Below are 22,618 nucleotides of genomic sequence, written 5' to 3' on the forward strand. Positions count from 1 at the left end.
AATTTCTCAATCATTCTGCGCTACAGCAACGTGTCTTGTAATTTTTATGGCTTTTGAAATAAATCATCTACAGCCTTGGGACATTAGACACCTTTCCTATGTACCTGTGTTATTCCCCTAACTAGATCCTCAAGGGTTAGTGGCTGGCACCAGAGCATGCGCAGTTCTTGGTGTTGGAAAGATCAGGTTTAATCTGGCCTTCGCCACCTACTATTAATGTGACACTGAGCTAGTGACATGAACCCTCAGCCTGTTTTTTCACCTATGGAATGCAAATAATACTTCTTCATAAAGATCCTGCAAAATTTAAATTAGATGAATAAGAAGTGGACATTCTCAATGGACAGAAATGTGTCTGGTACACAATAAGAATGCCATCAGCCTTAATTGTTTTCATTTCTATTAAAAAATGTTTCTACTATTGATGTAAATGTCACAGGCACTTTTATTCTGTTTCAGTAATTTTTCTTCTCCGTTTCACCAGAATGTCGGCCACAGTCCCCACGCACTGTTTCCATGGGCCTGTGAGTCTTTATGAACATCCCTAATCCCTAAAGAAACAGGTGCAGGGCTGGGCCAAGCCCTTGAGGCCAGCAGGATGGGGAACAGCACATCATCATCTTTGGCGAAGTTAGCAACCACTCCCATAAATCAGATTCTCTCGAACTAACAATTTCTGATAATTGAGTAGTGATTTTCTCAAAAACACATCTTGTTCTTACTGTACAATGGCAAAAAAAAAAAAAAAAAAAAAGTTTTCCATGACATGAATGTTAACTATAACGTGGTGGAATTGAACATGCTTGAATACGGAAGTCAATTTCAAGATGCTCTCTCCAAAATGACTTGTGAAAGAACTGTACCAAGAATATTTGTCAATGGACCTTTTATTGGAGGTGCAACTGACACTCATAGTCATCAAAAAGAAGGGAAATTGCTTCCACTAGTTCATCATTATTATTTAAAAGTAAAGGGCGCCTGGGTGGCTCAGTTGGTTAAGCGTAGACTTCAGTTCAGGTCATGATCTCATGGTTCATGGGTTCGAGCCCTGTGTCAGGCTCTGTACTGACAGCTCAGAGCCAGGAGCCTGCTTCACATTCTATGTCTCTCTCTCTCTCTCTCTCTGACCTTCCCCCACTCACGCTCTGTCTCTCTCTCTCCCTCTCTCTCAAAAATAAAATAAACATTAAAAAAAATTTTTTTAAGTAAGAGGGAAGAATTTTAGTGATGTAGGTACTTATAACATTGCTAGTAAAATGTTAGTGATTTAAAATGATAATCCCGGGGCGCCTGGGTGGCGCAGTCGGTTAGGCGTCCGACTTCAGCCAGGTCACGATCTCGCGGTCCGTGAGTTCGAGCCCCGCGTCGGGCTCTGGGCTGATGGCTCAGAGCCTGGAGCCTGTTTCCGATTCTGTGTCTCCCTGTCTCTCTGCCCCTCCCCCGTTCATGCTCTGTCCCTCTGTCCCCCAAAAAATGAATAAACGTTGAAAAAAAAAATTTTAAATGATAATCCCTGGGGAGCCTGTTAAGGCATTATATAAGCGTCTAACTCTTGATTTCAGCTCAGGTCATGATCTCATGGTTCTTGAGTTCAAGACCCATAAAGGACTCTACATTGACAGTATAGATCCTGTTTGGGATTCTCTTTCTCTCTCCTCCTCTGCCTCTCTCTCTCTCTCTCTCTCAAAATAAATCAATAAACTTAAAAAAATTCAAAAATGGTAATGCCCAATAATGCCTTTTGAATATTTGAGGATGCTTTACAAATATGAGTTATCTTCATGAAAAAGTTATAAAACTCATGAACAATAAATTGCTGTGGAAATCTCCAAAATGAACAAACAAAAAATCTTACTGTTTCGTACACTCTATGGTGCCTGGTATAAGTTTTTGCTCAACAGAACATTCACAATAAATTTATGTTGACTTGTTCCATACAGAGAACATTAACCTGGCTCTAATAAAGGCATTTATGCCTGGATTTAATACTTAGAGATTTCTCACAGGGATTTGAAGAACACACATTTCTCTGATGATCCAATGTGAGTTTTGCTCATAAACAAGACACCAAGATGAACAAAACTTTCAGGATTTCCTTCATTCCTGCAGTTAGAGTTTATCTAGAACACTTGTTCTCGTATGGGACAGTAAAGACAAGTTTGCTCCCCCAAAGTCACTTGGCAATGTCTGGAGACAGTTTTGGTTGTCACAACTGGGGAGACAGTACAGGAATTTGGTGAATACATGCCAGGGATGCTGCTAAATATCTTGCAATGGAGAGGACATCCTTTCGCCCTTCCCCTCCCCAAAAGAGAATTATCCGGCCCACAATATCATTACTGTTAAGGTTGAAAAACCTCAATCTAAAGATTTTCAATGCTTGAGGCAATCACCACTCACTCCTACAATCTCTCCCTTTCCAGAACTCTCTGCTATGCCAAATTCATTAGACAAAGGAGAGCAAGTAGCTGGGGTTAACAGTAAGCCAAGTAAGTAGTGGGTGGTCCATGGAGAATCAAAGAGCCAACTCTAAAAGAATTCTTCTCAGCTCTCGGACTGTAAGGAGTGCTCATCTGGTGGCAGCCTTTTCATTTCTGCGGCACCAAGGCATTGCTGCCTGTGTGTGTGTGATTATTCTCTTCTTGAATAATCTTTTATTTCTTCACTCCATTAAACATGGAAACCGACGTGTGAAACCTCTTTGAAGGATACTAAATAAAGTCCTAAGTACAAGCTGATAAGTATGCTAATGTAAGACTCACTTAAAAGGACTAGAGCCCTTTGTAAAATGTAAATTCATTCTCATAGTTTCCCAAAGAGACAGATGCTTTTATAAGAAGGTCAAATGTCTATCTTATACTCACACTTCAAGGCTGTGAATAAATGTGGTTACAGCACTGGTTTCCTCTCTCGGAAATTTCCTACATCGGTTGCTTGGTTATTTCCTTTTCTTTAGTTAAATATAATCTAGCTGAATGTGGCCTTTTTTCTTTGTTCTTTTCCTCTTCCCTTTCATTGCCTCCCTTCTCTCCTTCCCTCCATCCCACTTCCTTTTTTTTTCTTCCTCTGTTACTTCCTTCCATATCCATTCCTTCTTTTCTTTTCAATTATAGGAATAAGAAGAAAAATTATTAGCTATGGTTCCTTTCTAGCTCTTTATCTTCTATCGAAGCTCTAGAAACAGGAATTAGTCATCCACTTAAAACAAAACCAAAAAACAAAAAAACATTGTGCTGCCATCTTGTGGTAAACTGAGATATTCAGCAAGTCAAATAAATGTAAAGCTCAGAATTAATGAAATACCTAAAAATGCACAGCTGAGCAGTTGGGGCTCTAGTTAACTGAGATTTGATGTTATCTCATCTCGTGGTTTGGTAGTGAGGGCCCCAACCTAAGGCTGCCTCAAGCCCTATATTCCTTACTGCCCTCAGGGCCTGTGATTTCTCCCAGGAAGAAGGCAAACTTACTGTTCCTAGACTGAGCCTGGAAAACACTGAGTATAGAAGAAAACCCTTTACATAGGTTTATGGCATGTTTTTGGTCTTTAGAAGGAACTTCTCAGGTATTGAGTATTTGAGTTCTTTTCTCTCAAGCCGTCCATGGAGATTTAAGACCTACTGTATTAACATTGGGGGATTGCCCCATCACGTCAGGATGTTCACATTATAACCTAGATGAGTAACCAGGAGTCAAATGGTTTGGGAAAGACAGAAAACAACCCCAAAAGTTAGTGAGATATTCTAAAGGTCAAAATAGTATCTGTTCAATGAAACAATGCAAATGATATTGCCTTATTGTAGCAGGGGAGTCACACGAAAAGTTGATGTTTAATGAAAGCTCTAAACAGTATGGACCCATCAGGTGATGCCAGGACCTCCAACTCAGCAGATCCAAAATGCAACGTATTCATCCATTTCCCCAACCCACGCCCTCCCACCCCCATCACCACACACACACGCACACACGCACGCATGCGCGCGCGCACACACGCACACACACACAAACACTGCACCTAGAATATCTCTTTAAAATACAGATTTGATCATGTCCCTATCCCTAGAGTCCTTCCTTGGTCTCTCTTGTCCTCGGATTAAAGTATGAAATCTCCAACCCATATCTGATTCCCCGTCCACTTCTCTAGCACCCTATGCCATCTGTATTTGTCTACCTTTTTTTAATGTTTATTTATGAGAGAGAGAGAGAGAGAGAAACACGGAATGTGAAGCAGGCTCCAGACTCTGAGCTGTCAGCACAAAGCCCGACACGGAGCTCGAACCCACAGACCATGTGATCATGACCTGAGCTGAAGTCAAACGTTTAACCGACTGTCCCAGTATTTGTCTACTTATCTTTTCAGCGCTGTGCAGTCTGTCACCAGGTTGCTTCCCCTTCCCAACTGCACCTATAGTTCTCTCTTTTTAATGATCCTTACACTGGCAATTCCATTTTTTACCCTATTTGTCCTGTTACAAGAGGGTAGGGGCTATGGGCATTTTAGTTGCTACATACTGAATGCTCAGAAATATTTATTTAACTTCCCTCTGAACGTGGTTTTCAGCAACAGTGAAACAAGGTAGGACTCTAGAGTGGGGAAGACTAGATCCCTTGCCACAGTTTCCAGATCAGAAACAGGCCCAGTGATCCTGAGAAACTTGAAGGTCCCCTCACTTGTCTAATGGCAGACCTAGAATCAGAATCCAGTTATCCCAACAAGCAATTCCTAGGACTGTCCGGGAGAAGAGATGGAGAGGTGGAGTGCTTCCGTTGGCATAAATACTGAGTGTAATAAAGAGGTTGAGGAATAAATGTATGTCTGGTCTGTGATGCCTCCATTAGTGCGAAGGATCTCCTATCTCCCTGTGCTTTGAGAGTTTACACTGAGTTCTGTGGTTCTCTTTGGTCAGAAGCTTTCAGTAGTTCAATTCTAAGACTATCGTTGGAGAAGTTCACTTCAGAGTGATTCTAATGTGGTCAGGAGAAAGGAAAGAAAGCAACCATGTATGTTTTCAGTTTTTACAGCCCCTTGATAAAACATTTGTCACTCTCCCCAACACAAAGATGAGGAAATTTCGGCCCAGAGAAGCGAAGTGACTTGGTCGGAAGCCCTGGGGGCAAATGAGCTGTGATGACTGAGGCCCTCAACAGTGGCCGTCTTTGTCTCCAGGGAGACCCTCAGAGCTGGAACTCCGGGTTCTTAGGTAACCCTGGGGGGATACAGAAGACATTCCTATTGTCCACTGTGAATTCACCCTTAGGAAAGAGCTCAAATGGTGGTGGCCATTCCCCATCTGTGATATTGTGATTTATAATAAGAAATCTATGTATCTGGTCTTCCTCCCTGGTCCTGACACCTGAAACCCTTGTAAATGTTTGTTCTAAGAAGGCATCTTTTGTTCTAGGGAGTGGTTCTGGGAGGCCTCCTCGATGGCTGCTGGATGGAGGCTGGTCACCAGAAAGACCAGGCCCTGATTAGAAGCTTGAAATTTGTAGTCCCATCTCCTGCCTTCCACAATGGGGAGAGGGGCTGGAAATGGAGTTAATGATCCATCACGCCTACCTGAGAACGCTCCCATAAAATCCCAGTAGTAGGGGGTCCAGAGAGCTTCCAGGCTAGTAAACACATTCACACCAGGTGGGTGGCACATCCCCATCTCCACAGGAACAGAAGCCCCTGTGCTCAGAACCCTCCCAGACCTCGCCCTATGTATCTCTTCATCTGGCTGTTCTTCTGTATCCCTCATCTTATCTCCTAATAAACTGGTAGGTATAAGTGTTTTTCTGAGTTCTGTTAGCTGTTCAAGCAAATAATGAACCCAAGGTGGGGAGGTCATGGGAACCTCCGATGTGTAGCCAAGTCTGTCGGAAGTTGTGGGTAGCCCAGGGACCTACTACTTGTGGCGGGAGGTGGGGTGGGGGCAGTCTCCTGGGACTGAACCATTAACCTGTGGGATCTGATGCTATCTCTAGGTAGTGTCAGAATTGAGTTACATCGGAGGGCACACAGCTGGTGTTGCAGAGAATTGCTCAGTGTGGGAAAACTCAACACACATTTGGTGACCAAAAGTGTCAAGTGTTATGAGTGTAGTAGTCATGGGAGAGTAAAGGAGACATACAGGAGAGCAGACTGAGTGGTTCTCTTCTTCTTTTATTTTAATCTTTTTTTTTTTAATCTATTTTTGAGAGAGAGCGAGCATGCAAGCAGGGGAGGGGCAGAGAGAGAGGGAGAGAGAGAATCCCAAGCAGGCTCCGCCTTCTCAAAGCAGAGCCAGACCACAGGGCTCCCTCTCACGAATTGTGAGCTCATGACCCGAGCCGAAATCAAGAGTCCACGCTTAACCCAACTGCGCCACCCGGGCGCCCCAGACTGGGTAGTTTTCTAGCTCACCATCACAGGCAGGAGCCAGACCATAAGGCAAACCATATTTATACAGACTTCGTTGGATTCTAGAAGCTCCGTGGTACGCCAATTTTTGTTGTCTGTGATATATTTACTTGTCTTATATATTTGTGAGACACAATGAATCTTTTAAAACCAAAACCACCTGAGGACTTAGCTTCGGAGATGACTAGGAAGGGAGGAAGCTGGAGAGGAGGTAAGGTGGCCTGACCCTCAGGGGACAGTAGGGATCGGGAAAGCAGGCTGAGTCACTGGAGCCTGCAGTAAAGGAAGAATGAAAGAACCCAGAGGTGCGTGTGTGTCTGAAAAACAAAAAGCCTGGTCTGAGTAAGAACTAGCGACGCTGTACAAGGTTCTCTGGCAGGTGCAAGGTCAGTGATGATAGAACTAGCGTTCACACCTGTGTGGGAACAACTAGTAAACCTCTCACAACCTGTTTCCTATAAAGGGAGGCTTGGTGGATGCCAGATCTGCTACGCGACTGGTGTACTGACCGTAAAGGGTCAGGGTCATTTGAGCGCATGATTGTTCCTGTCCAAGGCCACAGGGACGGTGACATCTGATAAAGTTGCAGCGCCCTGTCACTAGAACGCTTCAAGACTGAGGATTGCCGGTCTCCCAGCCTGGACGGCCGGTACAAGAGTGAAAGAAAATAACTCCAAAGAAAATAACGTTTGAGGCACTCCAGTATCGACCTTTCTGCTACCCCAACCTCCAAGAAAGCATTAGAACTTGGTCCCACAACACGGCCTCCCCTCTATAGGTAAACCTCCCTGCATCTACTCAATGCCCATGCCACTTTCTCTCTTCCTTATACGTCCCTGGTAAAACCCAATCCTGGTTAAATCCAACCCTCTGTCCCTCTGTGCCTGCAACCCTGCAGCTGCACATGGCTGGAAAAACCACTCAGTGATGGCTGCTGATCTTATTTTAAATTCACGGCAGCAAAGGTCTAAGGTTCTCTTGGGCCCACAGTAGCCGAAGCCATTCTATCGTATTTCCTTAGCCAGCTCACCCTTGGGACCTTTTAGATGGCTGTCGTACCCCTCCTCTCCTCTCTTCGACCTTCCGTCACATTCTCTCCCTTCCTGATTCTCAGCTGAGTGCTTCGTTTCCCATTTCATGGTGCAAGTTGAAGTAACCAGAAGAGAAATCCCACACGCTGCCACTTCTGCATCCACCCACCTGTTTCTCTTCCCAAATACTTTGCCTCCTTCTGGAACTCTGGGGGAACAGTCTGTGGTCTGATCTAAGGCCAGCTTGTACACCGTGTCCCATGTCTTTTCACCTACTGGAGAACACCATTATCCCTTTATCTTACTCATCGCTCACCTCCTACCTCTACTGGATCAGTCCCATCAGCATTGACACACGTTGTCGTTATCACTCCTGTCGTGCACACACACACACATTTTGAAATTCCCTTTCTCCTCTAGCCATTATCCCATTTCCCTTCCTTCTTTTATAACAAAACGCCTTAAAAGCATTTTTAATACTTTGTGATCACTTCCCCTCCCCTCATCCTTCCTGGAACCCACGGCAGTCGGGCTTCTGCCTGACCATTCCATTGAAACCACCCCTGCCAAGGTCGGAAACTTCCACGTGATTAAGCTCAATGATCACTTCACGGTCCTCTTGTCTGATCTGCCAGCCGTGTCTGCTGTTCCTTTTCTACCTTCTTGAAACACTTACTTCACTTGGCTTGCGGGCATAACTTCTTCATTTTCCTCCGAACTCGTTGGCCTCTCCTTCTTAGTGTCCATGGAGCTCATCCCCCATACACCCAACCTCTGGATGGTGGAGTGCCCCAGGGCACAGTCCTCGGACCTCTTTTACACTCTGTCAGTCCGCCTTCGCCTTCTATGTGAATTTAGCTTTCAAAGTCACTGTAGGCCAGCGACTCCCACACTGACAACTCTAACCAGACCTCTCCTCTGAATTCCAGGCTCCTAAATCTACCTGTTGCGTAATGGATCTATGGATCTATGTCTCTGATAGTCCATAGATCACAATTGTTCTCTGCTTGGCCTCCAGAATCTCTCTGCGAGGGAAGCCCAGCTCTTCCATTCAGTAGACTTACGTGCAGGAAAGTGTTGACATATCAAGTCTGACTGCTATTATCAGAAAGGCCTCCTCACAAGGTTGGGCTTTGGTTGACATCTAGAAGCTGGGATATCAAGAGTGTTCCCTCATTTGATACTAGCTGGGAAGGAGCAGCCTACGTGAAGCTGGGCAGAAGCTGCCTACCAGCCCCCAACAAAAACCCTGGGCAGGGAGTCTCTAATGAGCTTCCCTGGCAGCTGTTCTTTGTTCGTGTTGTCACAACTCGTTGCCGGAGAAACTAAGTACATCCTGGGTGACTGTGCTGGGAGCAGACTCTTGGAAGCTTGTGCCTGGTTTCCCCATAACTTTACCCCATGTACCTTTTCCCTTTGTTCATTTTGCTTTGTATCTTTTCACTGTAATAAGTCCTAGCCATGAGTATGACTATATGCTGAGTCCCGTGAGTCATCTTAGCAAATCCCTGACACTGGAGGAAGTCTCTGGAATGCTCAATATACACATATCTCTGGGCAAGTCACGCCATCTTCCTGTGCCTTTGTTTCCTCATCCGTAAAGTGGGAATAACCAACTCATAGGGTTGTTGTGAGGACTGAATGAGCTAATACATGTAACGAACTTAGAACAGTGCCTGGCTTATGGTAAACAGCCAGAAATATCATGTTATTTCAATCAGAAGTGTCCAAGAATGTACAATTAGATAATATAAGTCCCAGAGTAAAAACCTGAATATCTCTGATTTTGTTTTGTTGTTGTTGTTTGTTTGTTTGTTTGTTTGTTTTTTGGGGGGTCTTACTGTGAAAGTTATACTCTTGTCATATTGCAAACATTTAAGTTCCTTGGGACTCTGCATTTGAATACATTCACCTATCTGGAGTAATCCAATTCTGTAAGCCATATATTGGTTTCCCTACAGAAAAAAGTGATTAGAAGTTCATCCAGACTGCAGAAAATTCTAGGTAGAAGGACTTCTAGTTCATTTCTCAGACACACACACACACACACACCCCTTCACACACAAAGCAGAGGAGTAAAGCCCATTAATCCTGATTAAGCTTGCATTGCTACACCACAAATTCTCTCTCTCGGGTCCTTCTTGAGAGCCCTCTCTCATCTTCTCGGTCAAGACCAGGAATGACCCATCTTTTCACTTCTCCACGTAAAGCATTTGAGAATATTTACTGATTCAAAAACCTATTCTCCAGAGGCACCTGGGTGGCTCAGTCCCTTAAGCATCTGGCTCTTGATTTTGGCTCAAGTCATGATCTCACTGTCGTGAGATCGAGCCCCATGTCAGACTCCACACTGAGTGTGGAGGGGATTCTCTCTCCCTCTCTTTCGCTGCCCTTCCCTCCACAAGTAAATATTAAACATTAAAAAAAAACACTTTTTCTCTGGGGAAGCTTTGTCAATGTGATCATTTCTTTATGCCCTCAAATAAGGAGCCCCAATCTATGAGGTGCCTTTTTCTATTTCTCATGCGGTAAGCAGGTAATTGGGTTCCCAGAACCTGGGCTGTGAAATCAGTCTGTATGAGCCCTTCAGTTCTGATTATAGTCAGTAGGGGGCACCTGGGAAGAGAGGAAAGGAGGGCAAGTGTCCACCCTCAGATGGCACTGTTTACCAAACACCAGCATTCTCTCATCTTGAGAAGGAAGATGCCACTGAGGTTTGAGTTTAGAATACAGTGTTTTGTGTAACGAATCAGAGACAACTTTTTACTGCTCCTAGAAGGTCCTGATTCTCGCCCTCCTCCACCTCCATTTATTCTCAACATAACAGCCAGTTATTCTTTAAAAACTTAAGTCCAGAAGCGCCTGGGTGGCTCAGTCGGTTAAGCATCCGACTTCGGCTCAGGTCATGAGCTCGCAGTTCATGAGTTCGAGCCCCGCGTCAGGCTCTGTGCTGACAGCTCAGAGCCTGGAGCCTGCTTTGGATTCTGTGTCTCCCTCTCTCTCTCTGGCCCTCCCCTGCTTGCACTCTGTGTCTCTCTCTCTTTCAAAAATAAATAAACATTAAAAAAAAATTTTTTTTAAACAAACAAAAAAAACCTAAGTCTGAACACATCACATCTGCGCTCAAAGCCTTACAACGGCTCCAAATCTTCGTTTGAGTAACAGCCAAAGGCTTTCTTGCTCGCTCTGCTGTAGCCCATATGGTTCTCAAACACACCAGGCATGTTTCCTGTCTGCTTTCAGCCCAGCTGTTTACTCCTCCTAGATCTCCTTCCTCAGCACACACGTGGTGGTGCCCTCACTCCTTAATGTTGATGTTCAACCCAGGAACTTCTGATTCATTTCACCCTGCTTTACTTTTCTCCACGGCTCTTGTCTTCATCTGACACACTATCTATTCACTTGATTATTTGCTTATTGTCACTCTTCCTGGGTAGAATGGCAGCTTCAGAATGAAAGAGACTTTGCCTGCTTTGTTCATTGCTCAGTCCCCAGTACCTACAACAGTGCAGGTCCGTGATAGGTACTCAGGAAGTCTTTACAACATGAATGAATACATGAATGAACATCCAAACACTAACAAGTTACACAATTTAAGTCCTGTTTCACAAATTGATATCCAAGCACTGAGTCTCCAAAACAGGACAAGAAAACAGATCAGTGAAAAAGCCAGAGGAAAGTTAACATTCCTTGAGAATGCCTTTGTGTATAGAAGCTGAAGTCTCTTTCAAAATTGAGTCGGTGAGGCACCTGGGGGGCTCCGTTGGTTAAGAGTCCGACTGTTGACTTTGGCTCAGGGCATGATCTCACTGGGAGTTCGAGCCCTGCATCAGGCTCTGTGCTGACAATGCAGAGCCTGCTTGGGATTCTGTCTCCTTCTCTTTCTACCCCTCCCCCACTTCCTCTCGCTCTCAAAATGAATAAAAATAAACTTAAAAAAACTGAGTTGGTAACAGAGTGTTAAAGGATCCTGAAATTCCTACAATGGGGAAGTCACAAGTCTCGAGAGATCCAGATTTACATAAGTACCAGGTGCTAAGGCCGGAAATCCCGAGCGCTAAATTCTTTCAGTTCAGCCAGTCTTCCCTGGAAAATCCATCTTACATTTGAGTTAAGGTCAAGGATTCGTCCGAGTGGGACAGATGTCAAATATGTTCTCCCATTGTCCCCATACTTGTCAGATAAAATCCCTCCATTTCTGTTTCAGAAATACAATAGTCGTAACTGCAGCATGGACATGACTTCGAGGATAGGTTTTGGCAGGGGGGAGGGGGGGTGCAGAGATGGAAAGAACTGGAGAAACCGTGTCACAAGTCACAAAAAGAAATAGATGTCTAGTTCAGCGGTTCCGTCTGGTTCGTGAGCATTTATTAATCACCTTTAGAGCATCAGGCATCACGCTAGGCACAGAGTAATCAGGGATGAATTAGAAATGAGGTGTTAGAATAGACCCATCAACAGATCATCATGTCAATAGGATGGGCTCAGTGCTGTGAGCGAGTCATGATGCAGTCAATGAGGAGGAGATTTCCCCAGTGCTGTTCTCTGTGCGCCAGACCGAAATGTCAGGTCCAAAGTTTTAAGTTTTATTAAGAAAAGCACAGACTTTAGAATCAGATCCGCCATGCAGGTGCCCCTAAGTCAAATTTTTAATAAGACTTTATGGTTTCAAAGCACCTAGGTTCACAGCAAAACTGAACTGAAATTGCAAAAAGTTCCCCAGTACCGCTCTCCCTTACATGTTCATAGCCTCCCCTGCTGTCATCATCCCCCACCAGAATGGTACATTTGTCACAACTACTGAACCTACATTGATATGTCATAATGACTCCAAGTCCATAGTTTACCTTAGGGTCCCTCTTGGTGGCTTTGACAAACGTATAATGACATACATCCATCATTAGAGTATCAGGCAGAGTATTTTCGCTGCCCTAAAAAGCCCCTGTTCTATGCCTCTTCATCCCTCCCCCCGCAGCCCCTGGAAACCACTGATCATTTTACTGTCTCCATAGTGTTGCGTGTTCTAGAATGTCCTATAATTGGAATCATACACTATGGGGAAATTTTGGATAGAAAAATAACAAATCACTATGATGTACCTCTGAAACGAGTAGGATATCGTATGTCGATTATCCTTTAATAAACAAATAAAGTAAAATCCGAGATCATCAAAAAGAAAAAAAAAAAAGATCCCACTACACATAATACACTACCAACTATATTTGCTGCATCCTGATTCTGAGGAAATTGGGTCTATCGTGTGAATTTGAAATGATAAAATTCTATCAATCAGAATATTTAATAAGAATACTGTTTTCCCCATCATATCAGAAAACCCAGTTTCCTGTTTAGAACGCACAACATAGTTGGTAACATCGTGTCATGCGTACCGGTGGGTTTCTCCACTTCCTGTCCAGAAGGGAAGCTCAGGAAGTGTCTTGATTTAAAACACGGTGCATCTGGGGCGCCTGGGTGGCGCAGTCGGTTAAGCGTCCGACTTCAGCCAGGTCACGATCTCGCGGTCCAGGAGTTCGAGCCCCGCGTCGGGCTCTGGGCTGATGGCTCGGAGCCTGGAGCCTGTTTCCGATTCTGTGTCTCCCTCTCTCTCTGCCCCTCCCCCGTTCATGCTCTGTCTCTCTCTGTCCCAAAAATAAATAAACGTTGAAAAAAAAAAAATTAAAAAAAAAAAATAAAATAAAATAAAACACGGTGCATCTCTCCTGGCGTGGGATCCTGAAATTTCACATTAGCTGATGAATTAGAGGCCGGTGTTTATTCCAGAAAGTAAAATCATTTTGTTGAAAATGAGTATGAGCATTACGTATCATGTCTTTAAAGGCAGTTTCGTCTGAAGGCAAGAACAGCTTTCAACCAGATGTAACTAGTCATTTACAAAGGACTGTATACTTTTTCTTAGAGGAAAGTTATACCACATTCCTGGTTCTTCTTTGTCCATCTGTGAACATTATCCAAGCTCAATAACAGCGCTCAAAGAAAAGGGTGCCAAGCTCTTGTGAACCGAAGGTCTCCCGAGGAGGTAGTAAGAAAATTGCAATTTAATGAGATACATTTACCTCATGGAACACCAAAACATGGCAGTTCGTTCATGCACGTATTCATCCGTTTTTTAACAAATAATTTTGTGATGTTTTATTTTATTATTGAGATATAACATATTTTAGAGTGTATCATAAAAATTGCAGAGTTTTGCAAGTTAGGCAAATATATAAATGATACTGTATGTGAAACTGTATTGAAGCCTATCCACCCAAGTACCCATGTCATAGAAGAATCTATGTCATCCCTTAATGTTCTCTTCCTCTCAAGTGTGCCCTCCTTGAAAAATATGTATTTTAGAACAAATTCTAGTTTACAAATACAGTTCACAATTCCCTTTTGCTAAAATAGAAAGAAAGAAAGAAAAGAAAGGAAGAAAAAAGAAAGAAGGAAAGAAAGAAAAAAAGAAAAGAAAGGAAGAAAAAAAGGAAGAAAGAGAGAAAGAAAGGAATAAAGAAAGAAAGAAGAAAGAAAGAAAGAAGGAAAGAAAGAAAGAAAAAAGAAAAGAAAGGAAGAAAAAAAGAAAGGAAGAAAGGAAGGAAAGAAGAAAGGAAGAAAAGAAAAGAAAAGAAAGGAAGAAAAAAGAAAGAAAGAAGGAAAGAAAGAAAAAAAGAAAATAAAGGAAGAAAAAAAGAAAGGAAGAAAGAAAGAAAGAAAGAAGAAGGAAAGAAACAAAAAAGAAAAGAAAGGAAGAAAAAAAGAAAGGAAGAAAGAGAAAGAAAGAAAGGAAGGAAGGGAGAAAGAAAGAAAGAGAGAGAAAGAAAGAAAAGAAAGAAAGAAAGAAAGAAAGAAAGAAAGAAAGAAAGAAAGAAAGAAAGAAAGAAAGAAAGAAAGAAAGAAATAGATTTGATAAACAAAAGTGCTCCTAATTGCAGTTGCAAGACGATTTGGGACGTCGCCTCAGTGCGAGCCTGCCTCCAGATGGCGCCAGAGTACAGCAGATTTCTACCGTCATCTCTAACCAAGTCGAATAAAAATGGGTTTTCCTGCCATCAAATGGACACTTACCTACAGAGATGTAAATTGTGGCTTGTTCATCTCTACATTATTTTCATAAATTTGAAGCATTGCACTTTATATTATCGATAATCTGGCTCTTTGGCCCAATTTTAAGAGGAAGAAATTGTGAATGGTGATGTTTTCCTGACAATAATTTCCTGTAGGTATCAGCTATTCACATGTGTCTGTTTTATAATCCACGCTGATTCTAAGAGCGAGGGCATGTTTCATTCCTTTTTGTATATTTCCCCAGCTGCTAGCTAAATAGAGCAAGTGCCCAAGAAAGCCCCGATTCGTTGATAAATGATGCAGAGAAAAGAAGCAGCACAGTTTAAAACCGAAAAAAAGCCAGAGGCTGTTGTGATTATGGAAACTACAGCAAAGTGGAATGCAGGGAAGTTGCTTAGTGAATTTGAAATACATATGTGGAATTGCGCAATTAAAAATGCCCTTGGGGCGCCTGGGTGACTCAGTCAGTCGGTTTAGTCCTCCGACTTCAGCTCAGGTAGTGATCTCACCGTCCATGGGTTCCAGCCCCGCGTCGGGCTCTGTGCTGACAGCTCAGAGCCTGCAGCCTCCTTCAGATTCTGTGTCTCCCTCTCTCTCTGCCCCTCACCCACTCGTGCTCTGTCTCTGTCTCAAAAATAAATAAACATTAAAAAAATCAAAATTTAAAAAACTGCCCTTGATGGGGTGGTGGTCATTGTATTTTGGTTTTAAAATGCTATTTTATAGCAATGATGTCTTCTGAGCACTTGCAGGAATCTACTTTCCAGCTGGCAGAACAAATCAAGGGACTGTGTCCAACTCACATGGTTTACCCATCAGTGCTCGGGGAAGAGCAAATCCTCAGTACTTAGTAGATGAGTGAATGAATGGGTGAGTGATAAACAACCAGAGAAAGTCTTACAACGCTAGTAGGTTCTAAGTTGCAAGTCCTGGAACAAGTTGCCAGCCATCTTCCTTTATGGACTGTTCTATACACTGATCAATTTATTTTGATTTCCAATATTTTTTCTTATATTATATGGTTATGTTACCTAATGTGGTTTTCTCTATCGATCACATTTATCCCCAAATAACATGTGCTCCACTCTCATATCTTCTCCAAGGGTCATCTCTTCTCCCAGGTAATATAATTAATGAAACTGGAAGAATTCAGGACTGCTTTTTAATTTAGCTTACTGTATATTAAAGCGTACTATAAAAATTTCAGAGTTTCACAAATTATGCAAACATACAAATGATACCATATATGGGACAGGACTTAAACGTATTATGTCTGACCAAATGCATTTAGAAGCATCCATGACATATTCCTTTATGTTAAGCGTGTCCTCTTAACTCATTACATCCCTAAAGGATGATTTGTTACTGGCCAGCTGCAGCAGGGAAGGGCGTGGGGTTAATCATTTTAATTTTTAAAACTATGAATCAGTCTCTGGGCTCCCATTAGCTGAGCTTTTCTTTCTAGAGCAACTTCAGGTTTATGCTGTGTTCAGCAAACATGGATTGAGTTGCCTTCAAATATTAAATATTTATCCTCCGAGATGGGACCTTAAGAAGCACTGGTGACCAACTGTGCCTCATGGTCACCCAGATTCAAAAATCATGAAGGAGTAGCTTAGCTCTGAAATTGGGGGTGGGCGGGAACATAATAATGGCGTGCTTTATACCTGACATTCCATTGGTGGGGCCATTGGAAAGGCATTGATTGCTCCTGGAGAGAAATGCATCGTAAATGAGGAACATTAAGAGGGTGTTCAGCCACTTTGCCTTTAAAATATCGCAACAATACTCTTATTTTTGGCTCGTCTTCAGCAAATTACTGAGCAACGGAGTCAAATTCAGATAGAATCAAATTCAGATAGAATCGTATAAAAGGATCTATGGAATCTATTTTCCGGCCAGGCTTTCTCCCTGTTCCATTTGAACTGTCATCTTCTTCCTTCTGCAGCCTCTTGTTTTTTGAGAACATTCCCTCCCCTCTACCGCAGGCTTTCTCAGTCTTTCCCTTTTCTCTAATGTCAATGAACCAACAGGCACAGAGGGCGGGTCTCGAACTTGAAGGCTTCGCAGATATTTTGAGGGTACTTGTTAAAGCAGCAGAGGACTGGCCGCACCTTACACCTGCCACGGGGAAGCTTTGGGGGTGGGGCTGGGAAACTTCATTTTCAATAAGCCACAGGCTCAGTTCTGATATGTAAGTGGGAGCTAGAGCAGTGACCTATTTTCCCTCACACGCTTCATTCCTCTGTCCACTCCCCTTGGCAAAGGAAGGAGTGATTTACAGGGGTGCTTCTCGAATTTTATGGTGAATTGAATCACCTGGGAATCTCGTTAAAATGCAGCTTTGGTCAGGGGCGGGGCCCGAGCTTCTGCGTTTCTCACGAGCTTCCGACTGGCGCGGCTGCTCCGTGGACCACGTTCTGAGGGGCAAGGACGTGGGGCAGGAAATCTGTGACCTTTTACAGAACGCCCCCATTCCTCCCCACTGGGGAAAATCTCATCCCATCTGCTGCAACAGTGAAAATGTTCCCGCTTGGGCTTACGACGTGGGTTTGCCTGTTGAGCAATAAAGTCCGAAGGCCGAACATGCGCGCGCCGTACGATGGTCTAATCAAATAAAACCTCCGGCAAAATTAGCTACCATTTCACTAATGATAGCATTTCACCAATGAGGTACCGTAGGGTAATTAGGCACCACTGCCAAGCAGGCCACCTAATTGACATAATTAATATTGCTTTTCTTTTTTTTTTTTTTTTTTTAATTTTTTTTTTCAATGTTTATTTATTTTTGGGACAGAGAGAGACAGAGCATGAACGGGGGAGGGGCAGAGAGAGAGGGAGACACAGAATTGGAAACAGGCTCCAGGCTCTGCGCCATCAGCCCAGAGCCCGACGCGGGGCTCGAACCCACGGACCGCGAGATCGTGACCTGGCTGAAGTCGGACGCCCAACCGACTGCGCCACCCAGGCGCCCCTTAATATTGCTTTTCTACAAATCCCATCTTTAGATGTCCTCTTCTCATTCCATCATGTTCTTCCCAATGACGAACTCACACGACGGTGTGAATAAGTTTAAACCGGAGGACAGGTGATTTTGTGAAGCCATCTTGTTTCTGACATAGGGAATGGCGCAGGAAAATAGCAAGGTGTTTGAAAAGTAAGTCATTCAGAGGGCTAGTATCCAGAATCTATAAAGAGCTCACCAAACTCCACACCCGAAAAACAAATAACCCAGTGAAGAAATGGGCAGAAAACATGAATAGACGCTTCTCTAAAGAAGACATCCGGATGGCCAACAGGCACATGAAAAGATGCTCAACGTCGCTCCTCATCAGGGAAATACAAATCAAAACCACACTCAGATATCACCTCACGCCAGTCAGAGTGGCTAAAATGAACAAATCAGGAGACTATAGATGCTGGAGAGGATGTGGAGAAACAGGAACGCTCTTGCACTATTGGTGGGAATGCAAACTGGTGCAGCCGCTCTGGAAAACAGTGTGGAGGTTCCTCAGAAAATTAGAAATAGATCTACTCTATGGCCCAGCAATAGCACTGCTAGGAATTTACCCAAGGGAGACAGGAGTGCTGATGCATAGGGGCACTTGTACCCCAATGTTTATAGCAGCACTTTCAACAATAGCCAAATTACGGAAAGAGCCTAAATGTCCATCAACGGATGAATGGATAAAGAAATTGTGGTTTATATACACAATGGAATACTACGTGGCAATGAGAAAGAATGAAATATGGCCCTTTGTAGCAACGTGGATGGAACTGGAGAGTGTGATGCTAAGTGAAATAAGCCATACAGAGAAAGACAGATACCATATGTTTTCACTCTTATGTGGATCCTGAGAAATTTAACAGAAACCCATGGGGGAGGGGAAGAAAAAAAAAAAGAGGTTAGAGTGGGAGAGAGTCAAAGCATAAGAGACTCTTAAAAACTGAGAACAAACTGAGGGTTGATGGGGGGTGGGAGGGAGGGGGGGTGGGTGATGGGTATTGAGGAGGTCACCTTTTGGGATTAGCACTGAGTGTTGTATGGAAACCAATTTGACAATAAATTTAATATATTGAAAAAAAGAAAAAAAAATAAAGTTGTGAGTGAAGAAGCCAAAAAAAAAAAAAAGAAAGAAAGAAAGAAAAAAGAAAAGTAAGTCATTAAAGAGAAGAACATAAAGTTGGAGAAAGTAAAAACTCAAAACCTCCCGGATTCACGGTTTTGTCCAGACTGTCTTCCCACGTGCCTTTGAATGATACAGGCATGTCCGGGATAAATGGCTAACTTGAACATCTTCAGAAAGCCAGGGAGTAAACAGATCTGGACACCCACTGCTGACAGCGAGTTGGGAGGGGGACAGGTGTTGATACTAAGTGTATTGATGGTGAAACACCCATATAAAAAGGAACTTTGCACAAACATACCTTGCGTCAGGGCACCTGAGTGGCTCAGTCAGTTAGGTGTCTGACTTTGGCTCAGGTCACGATCTCATGGTTCATGAGTTCAAGCCCTACATCAGGATCTCTGCTGTCAGCGTGAAGCCTGCTTCAAATCCTCTGTTCCCACCGCCCCCCGCCGCACCCCTCCCCTGCTCTCCTCTAAAAATAAACATTAAAAATTAAAAAAACGACAACATACTCCTCCAATCGCCCAAAAGCAGGACATACATTTGTAGAGGTATCCCCGCCCCTCCCCCTCTACCAGAAGGGACAGAAGATAATCATCAGAGACAACTGTAGACCCTTATCAATCCAGAGACAGACACCAGAGGAATCTACATAACAAACTTTACTAACCTTATTTTCCATTAGTTCACCCATATACTTACCTTCTAGCAATTTGCTACTCTGGAAACTCAAAGTTCTTGTCCTTTGTCTTGACACTTCTCTGCATATTTATTGCCCTTTTGTCTAGATGCTATATAAGTCCCAAGTTCTAACCATCCCTCTGAGTTGCTCATCTCTGAGAGCTCCCATGTGGATGCATGCTGCACGTGTTAATAAACGTGTTTGTTTTTCTCTTGTCAATCTTTTGTTAGTCTGATTAATAAAGCCCTACTGGAAAAGCCAACATGAGCAGAGGGAAAAGTTGTTTTCCTCCCTACATGGCTGACTACAGAGAAAATCAGCTCGTGAACTTTAACCAACATAAGATATGCTCAGAGAAATTCAGCAAAGACTGTAACCCTATAAAATCATGAGTTGAAATACACCAAAAAAATAACAGGTCAAATGGCATTTTCATTCTGTTACAGGGAGCAGAAAGCCTGAGGAAAAGAAAATAGGAACAAAATCCCAGAAACAATAAAGAAAGACAATAATACAATAATAAATTAATGATCTTGTAGTGGCAGGTACCCAGAATAGAAAGGCCACGTTTCCCAGGGGGCCAATCGTGCGCTAGACTGAGCTATTCAGTTGGTTCTTGGTCCCTTGTGCCCAAATGAGAGGTGATGTGCTAATATTTACAAGGCCCCAGGAAAGCACTTACTAAGGAACGAAGACGTATTAGAAACTGCCGTCACTTCTATACGTAGTCAATGTCTACGTTTCTTTTATCCTTTGCCACAAAAACATTCTTTAGAAGTGTCTACTTACACTTAATATTTAACTTATAATTTTCCATTCTCCCTAACCACAATAAAGTTTTCAGATAAGAAAAATGTTTTACGGGGAATCTCCTGCTCTTTTGTTCGGGGTGGTGTTTGAGCTACTAATTTTTCACAGAAATCGAGTTAGAGCATTGAAATAGTCTCCTACGGCAGCCCACCTCCCCCAGGGGGCGCCAAGGTATGTACGTTTAACAGGAACTGTGGCCCCGCCCAGCCCTGTCCCAGGAATCGAACCCGGCAGGACTCCCATCTTGAATATGGTTGGGAACAGCCCTCCGGCTTCCTTCTGCCTCTTCAGGCAGAGAACAACACAGCCCGCTAGCTTCAAGGGTTCTCGGGAGCCCCAGAACCACTTTGTGAAGAGAACACCCCCTAGCTCTTCACGAGTCCCCTGTGTCCCTGGGATTTCCAGGTGCCCGTGGGACATCGCAAGTCGGCTGCCTCCAAGTTTCTCCGGCCAGACCTGACTGGCAGGCGGTGGCGGTGGTTTCATTTGGGTTAACGCTACGGTCTACTGCACCACACAGATGACTCATGTGGTCTACGCAAGAGGAACCGGTTGGGCATTTTGTAGCGTGTGTTTATGACGCAGGCAAGTCTGCGTTGTACTTCTACTGGTATAGTTTGGTAGTGTGCTCAGAAACACGGGTTCTGGAGACGCATTGCCTGGATCTGAATCCATTTACTTACGCTGGGACATTAGGAAAGCTACAAAACCTTCCTCTGCATACTGTCCTAGCTATAAATTGAGGAATATATATCAGTATATAAATATGTAGCTACCATGGGTTGTGGGGGCAGAAGTCTGATAGGGATGGCTATAGTCAGACTACCCTAGGATGGGGTGCGGTCCATGTATTTAAATCAGATGCCACCAGGGGAGTGAGATCTAGAAAATTACACTACAGACAGCTATGCCTTGAAATAAGGAACCTCAATCACAGGAGGGGGTAGTTAAGGTTTCTAATTGCACATTATTCAGACGTCCCTCAGCTCCTTCAATGAATTAGCATGCCTCTATAGATCCAGTCCTAAAGCTACACTAAAAGAGATTTGGCTAGATTCTTCCAATATCAAGTCGTGTGCAAAGAAATGCAGTAACAATTAAAAATGTAACCACAATTCTGTCTCTTCTGTACTTCCCTCGGGTTCTGTACAGGCCAGCCAAGTTATCCCGCACAAGGGCGCTGATCCCCAGGGAGGATTAGGGCAAAAGAAGGAATCCAAGGTAGTATTTGGTAGAAAACTCGTAGTTCCCACGTTTGGCTGCCCACTGGAGACTTCTGAGGAGCTCTTACAACTACCAACAGCAGTTTGCTGGTTACCTGGCTCTTAAAGGGCAGGTGGGGAGGACTCATTTGTGATTTGTAGCGTCTGGCAATTATTGTGGCAGGAGTACCCCATGGCGGCAGATCGTAAGCCACCGAAGTGATGAACACGGGCTTCGGGAGAGCCGCACGGCCCGGATGAGCCCGCTCCAGCACACTGCTGGGCTCACCAGCGATTCTGGTTTAAATGGGGGAGGGGTGGGGCCCGAGCAGAGAGGGACGCTGAGAACCAGTCCCAGGTGATTCCAATGTGCCGCCATGTTTGGGAACCAGCCACCCCGTTCGGGTAGCTCTCGCTCAGGCTGCTTCTTCCGGCACCTTCTCATCATCTGCTCTACAACTGTCAGGTCAGTACCTTGTTCCTTGTAACATTTGTTGCCATTTCTTGGTCGGTTAAGTGTCCGCCTCTTGGTTTTGGCTCAGGTCACGATCTCACGATTCGTGAGTTCGAGCCTCACCTCGGGCTTTGTGCTGGCAGTGAGGAGCCTGCTTGGGGTTCTCTCTCTCTGCCCTTCCCCCTGCTCGCTCTCTCTGTTTCTCTCGCATAAATAAATACATAAACAAAACATTATGGCAAATAAATAAAAACTGTTGCCATATTTTAACATTGTGCTTTAGGGGAGCTGCTTCTGCGCTCTTGTCCTCGGTTGCTCATTAAGAGTGTTGTGTAGGTGGTTTCTAAAAGCAGTTGATTTGTTCAAAACCGTGTGTTAAATATGTTGAGGGCACATTGTTGAAAACAAGCTTGGAACTCTCTTCCCAACTCCAAGAGGCTTCTTGTCTAGAGGGCAAGAGACAGAAGTGAGCTGGCCGCCACCAGGAGGGTGTGAGAGGGGAGCACAGAGAAGGACATCAGGGCAGACGCCATTTATCTGCTGACCAGCACTTCCCCAAACCCCTTGGGGCATCCAGCGTGGTGACTGGGGACTAAATGCTTTTTCCCCCAGCCTCCCTGGAAGCTTGGAGTGGCAATGAGATAGTTCTGCCCAGTGAGAGAGATACAAGCCCAAATCAACTGGAAGCTTCCAAAACGGCTTTGGCTTTTTCTGTTTAAAAAAAAAAAAGGCATAGCCAAAGCTGGTACAGCCTCTTTGCCCACAGCCCATCTTATTACTCTCTGGAGCCCAAGGTAGCTGCTGGAGCATCCATGACCATTTTGTAATCACGAGGTAAAAGCCAAGAGAATCACAGGTATAC

At 43.9% G+C, this 22,618-nt stretch overlaps 1 pseudogene; it reads left to right on the plus strand.

The window, feature by feature from the left end:
• Positions 1-598: 598 nt before the first annotated feature.
• On the plus strand, positions 599-6,890 carry LOC123609958 (annotated as a pseudogene).
• Positions 6,891-22,618: the final 15,728 nt, after the last annotated feature.

Source organism: Leopardus geoffroyi, chromosome B2 (assembly GCF_018350155.1).
Source record: "Leopardus geoffroyi isolate Oge1 chromosome B2, O.geoffroyi_Oge1_pat1.0, whole genome shotgun sequence".
Classification (NCBI taxonomy): domain Eukaryota; kingdom Metazoa; phylum Chordata; class Mammalia; order Carnivora; family Felidae; genus Leopardus; species Leopardus geoffroyi.